The sequence below is a fragment of the Mercenaria mercenaria genome, chromosome 3 (genome assembly GCF_021730395.1).
Source record: "Mercenaria mercenaria strain notata chromosome 3, MADL_Memer_1, whole genome shotgun sequence".
Taxonomy (NCBI): domain Eukaryota; kingdom Metazoa; phylum Mollusca; class Bivalvia; order Venerida; family Veneridae; genus Mercenaria; species Mercenaria mercenaria.
This window is the reverse complement of record NC_069363.1, coordinates 97,770,632-97,776,466: the sequence shown is the minus strand read 5'-3', so window position 1 is coordinate 97,776,466 and position 5,835 is coordinate 97,770,632.

Sequence of the window (5,835 nt, the reverse complement as noted above, 5' to 3'; positions counted from 1 at the left end):
GTTCAGTTTAAAAGTAAACAAGATATCATATTACCATTATTTACTTACGTAATATGGTTTACAGAATGTAACTTTAAACTCAATACGGTACTGTCACATGAAAAGTATTTTATGTTCGAGAGAACTGCAGGAGTTCTGTGGTGGAAATATTGCACAGATTAGGAGCGTAATAATATTCTGCGAAGAGACAAGTGCGTATATTTTTCGATCGGATGCATGTACTGTTTTATAACATACGCATCTGCACTTGCATAGAGGATAAAACAGTTGTTCTTTACCCTCAGTAAAATCGAATATATTGTCGGTACTGAACATTTTTACTTCCCGAAACATATCAAAATGACATTAAAAGTGCTGGCACGCACTTGATTCGAAACTTGAAGGTCTATATTAAAACATATTGACGTCCAAGATCATGTTGCAATTATTTTGAAATTGCAAATACACATCTAATAAAGTGCTGTATTGGACTTGTTGTTGACATGCCGAAATATCACTGAAACATGTTTGGTAAACCTCGGTTTTGGCAGTGGAATTATTGTGTATTTTTGTGAATACATGTATCTAAACAAATAGTAGCAATAACAATTTATTATGACCATATATTTAAGAAATAATTTAAAGCAAAAGTGTTTTTTTTAACACTACTGCACGATGGGCGGCTATACGTTGGGTGTAATAATTTCACGACGGCGCAGCACGAGTGAAATTAATTGTACGACGTATTACCGCCCAAAAGTATAAGTATTGTTAAAACAGGGTTTTGCTATAAATTATCTCGATTCTAATATGCCCTTCATCTAAAACAGTAGATGAAATATAGAAGCGCTCTTTCTTTCTCGCATCAAAAACTTTGACGTCACCGCACGTCAACGTGACGTCATTCTAGTGTAAGAGTGTTTTAACAGAGACAAGCATATTAGAATAAAAATTATTTTATGACGAAGGCTTTCTTAGAGTCTGAACTTTATTGAACAAATACTGTTTGTGTTATTCCCCAAATGTCAGCAAATGTAGAATTTCTCCATGTACCTCTATAGAAATTTTGTATATGTTAGCGTCAACAGTTTGTATCTTTTAACGAGCCTAAAAATGTTGCATCCTTTAGCGTTAGTTTTGTATCTTTTATTAGCGAGCCTTGATTTTGTATCATTTAGCGTTGGTTGTATCATTTAGCGTCAGTTTTATATCATTAACGTCAGTTGTATCATTTAGCGAAGTTGTATCATTTAGCGTGCCCACATCCTCAATACTCCCGACTTCCGTACTTTATCAGCAGAAATAAATGAAGGCTCTTAAAGTAATATCTTGCATTTTCTGGTTCCATACTGTTATTTTTTTTTAATATATGTTTTAACATTAATGAAGATTTAGAAAAAATGATATCTCTTTGTTCTAGAGAAATTTTTAAATATATCATTGTTGACAAATTTTCCTTGTCCATTTTCTTGCAAACGAAAATGGTTTATCAAAACTATTTTACTGTCTTATCAAGAAATCTCGCATGATGGTAAATATTATGGCAATGATGATTCACAGATTAAAATTACGAAAATGCCTTTGACAGTTCATGTTTTGGAATATATTATCATATTGTACGGCTTTAATGTTTTTAATATCGGGTAAAAAGAGATGATAATGAATAAATGTAGGTCAAAAAGTGTTAAAATCTATTAACAAAATTATGAAGATGAATAAATCATTTCAAAAATCTGACCTAGCATGATAAACAATACAAATAGTTTGACCTTTAAAATTATAGCTTGATAGCTTTCCAGGAAAAGCAGGTGCTTGAATATATGGGGGGGGGGGGTCTATTTGCATGAGAAATCCCCTAACGATGTTTGTTTAATTATTTAGAAAGTTATCTAAGGTGCATGGTAATGCGTTTGAAATATGTAATTATGTTCAAAATATCCCATTACTTTAATGTTCAAAATATCCCATTACTTTAATGTTCAAAATATCCCATTACTTTAAACTAAACTCTTAGTTATACATTGCATATGAATAATCCTTGTCCAACTACCAATTTTTCAAATGGCCGCTTAGAGTCTCACAAATATAAAACACATTTTAAGCGTTTTTTTTTATTTTCATGCCGTATTTTATTGCTTTCGCAAAATATTTCAATATTTAACCATATAATTTAAAGAAAATGGCCGTACATATTGGTAAAATTTAATTACCACTTTTTTGTTGTTATACATTGTGTCAACACCATTTTATCACGGGTGGATACCTGGGTAGATCCACAGACCTTCTGTGTGCCAGCTGGATGGCTTCTTCAATTGAAGAATTCTACATCTCAAGTGAGGCCCAATACCACATCAGTGAAGAACAAGTGTTAACAATTTGGCCAAGGAGACTATGTTGTCCAAAAGCTCTATGTCGAACATCTTTGACGTCTCCTCACACAAGATATAGTGTACCGTCTTATAAGTATATCAGTCAATTCAATCTTACGGTTTTTTAAGTCAATGGACCTTGTTCATCAGTGAATTTATTTTTAAAGTTTTCAAGCACGATATACACATTCCTCTATCGACAACTGCTTAATTACACAGAGATCTTTACATGCCTCTGTACCAATGGTATTTACTAAGTTAAGTAAACTCTGTTTCACTGTCATTTTCTGGTTTTATAACTGCTACTCTTGCTACCTAATCTTCTCTCTCCTGGTACTTTAGGTGGTTTCTTAGGTTTCCCCTTCTCTGGACGGGCTGGTTTGATATCTTTTACTTTTGTTTGGTTTAACTCACGCCGACACGATTATAGGTCATATGAGGACTTTCCAGCTTTCTAGGGAGGAGAAAATATGCCATTATTTCATCAAGGGTGGGCACCTGGGTAGAATCACCGACCTTCCGAGAGTCAACTGGATGACTTCCTCCCATGGAGAATTTTACGCTTGTTTGATATTTTGGTAACTATCGCTTGTCCTGTTTCGTTTCACTTTTTTATTTGTGTTTTAAAATATGTACCTGTAGTTATTGTATGCCTGCATTGGACCTTCTATAATTCTACAATATTATAATCCGAAATCCTGTATTTGCTTATGGGTCTGCTCTGTATGCGAAAAATACAGTTGATGTATATCTATGTGATTACGTTTTGTTTATCTTACTTTATCCACCAACAAAGGCCGTTACATTTTTGGTTGTCAGGTGTCGTAACCAACTGTTTTTAGGACAAAAACGTGCACACTTCCGCCATAAATTGCGATATAGAAGGAATAACTACTCTCGAGAATATGTCCAACAATAATTCCGCGACATTTTTATCTCATTCTTGGAAAAGAAAATAGTACTGGAAATCATTTAGTATAATCAACTACGGTAAATTTGTATGTAGCGGATTTTTATTCCTGACAGGCATAGTTGGCATCTCTGCAATAGGTACTTCCGGTATCAACGCCAATGGAAGCTACACTGTATACTATCTACAAACTTGTAAACTGACAGACTGATGTTCAATGGCAAGTACTTTAGAATCATGTGCTAAGAACAATAATTGTATCTAGTATCTCTGTTGAACTACTATTTGTTTGCTGATGGGGGAGGGGTGGGAGTCTGGGATTCGTTCGTTTTTTATACATGTTACTACTTTAAAACAAAAACATTAATTCTAAATCATTGAACTTTAAATATTGTGTAGACTGGCTACTAGTCTGATAATATTTTTTCATATACTCGTATATCCTAGTTAGAGATATTTTATGTATAGATTGCTCGCTGATGAATATCTTGCTGTATTATTCGGCAGCAGAAAAGGTAATCATGTTATAACTATGAAGGGAAGTAATTTAACATATATATATATATGAGAAGAGACTATGACTGGTTAATGTTAAGGACTGTGACCAGTCCAAATATCGTGCAATTCGTCTTTTGAATTAAAAATTGTAAAGTAATCCTTATTTGTTTTACTATGTACATGCATATTAACTAGTGAAAGTACTTATATTGTATTGGTATGTTGCAAATGCGTTTGCCGCGAATTTTCATTTTTTTTTTTCATTTTTAAGACCATAGACCTGGATATTTAATAATCACTGACAAGGCGTGTCCGCTGTACTTAAATTTTGTTGATACGATATATTACCTATCAAACAATAGATTTTAAGTGTTTTTAGTGTTCATAAAGAACCTTCCTTCAAAACATTTCTTTGAAAGTCGCTCATCTCTGTCAGAATAATTTGTATATTGAAAACGTAAGTGCTTGACTCCCTTTTCATGCTATCATTACTATAATTATTGTTGAATTGCTGTAAATGATATAAGCTGGATCCTTTCATCACACATTATGTTATATACGGTAGTAAAAGGGAACCAACTATTTGTTAAAGCAAGTACCCGTTGATAGGCTGATCACTACCAAATAGAATGTAAGCCTCCTCCGCTGGTCTAGTCACAAGTAGTCCAAATATAAATAGTACTAATCTTTTTTCCTTTCCTAGTGCATTTTTTCGACAGCAACGCGCTTACTTTTACCCTACCGCGTTTCAGTATGTATCACTTTGCATTCAATTGAAATCGGCCTGTTCCTATCGCATGCTAGGTAAAAATGGCGGCGTAAGAATTTAATGTCTCTCGGTGAAAGAAGCTAAAAGTAGTATTAGTAGTAAATTCAGCGGTATGTATTTAACGAACTGTAGTTTTCTTATATAAAAGTTAACACCCTCTTCTCTTTTTGTTTTTGTAAAGTAGCGATCTAGTTCTTTATGGGAATATAAGTCTCTGAAAATCTGATATGCTAGAAAATGTCGAAAAACCGTAATGAAGTAAGTGGGTTTTATATGAAATAAAGAACAGCTGGATTTAGTGGTGTTCAGCCTTGAAAAATACCATGTACTAATTTGGACCAATCAGAAACAAGTTCTATAAATAGCACCAATCAAAGCTCACTTCTGCTAAGGTATAAACGGGTGGATGGATGCCAGGGAGATCATTCTGTATACAACGATCGAAGAAGACACATCGAGGATTCAACCAGTAATTTATCCCTGTACCTTGATAAGGAAGGATAGGTCAAGGTCGTGTGCGGCGCGCATCTATCTTTGGACCAGATACGAAAAAAATGTTTTCTCGTGTTCTGCTTGGTTTCCCAACTAGATCTTTGGCAGGATTGTCCTTCCCATCAACTTCATCATCTCTAGAGCAGAAATCCCCCCGTTGATCCCATCTCACCTGTATTTTATAAACTTTCTAATGATCGCCTTTTCGAATGTTTAAGGTTAACGCACTTCCGGCAGAAATCATGTAACAATTTTAGGGTTTCGGATACCGCATTTTCGACGTTCTTCTAAGCTTACCCCAACACTCCACATCGGTTCGGGTATGTTTCTGTTAACCTACACCATCCTCGCCTTAGTAAGCTGTGGCCTACTTCCTCTGTCGACCACCAACTATGATGTTATGAGTAAACGTAAAACTTAACCAAGAAATCTGATCGTTTTTAAGTTCGTTCAAAAAGGGGCCATAATTCTTGCAGATGGTGAACAAGTGTTGCAAGTTTTAAAGCAAAGCGGCAAATATATGCTCGCCTTTAAGGGAGAATAAATATGCGCATAAAATGTTAAAATCATGACTAACTAGTTCTCATATATAAACGCAAGTAAATTTGTGTATATATCTATTTTCAAAATGATGCAACTAACAAACGTAAGGGTAATGGTTAAAGGGGAATAAGTCTCTGTCACTACGCATATATAGACATATAACCGATTCTGTGACTGATATCAAAATGTTTTAGATAAGAAATCCTTCACCAAGGATATATAAGTCACATGTTTTTGGACGTTCAAAATGTCTTAAATAAGAATACTCCACCAAA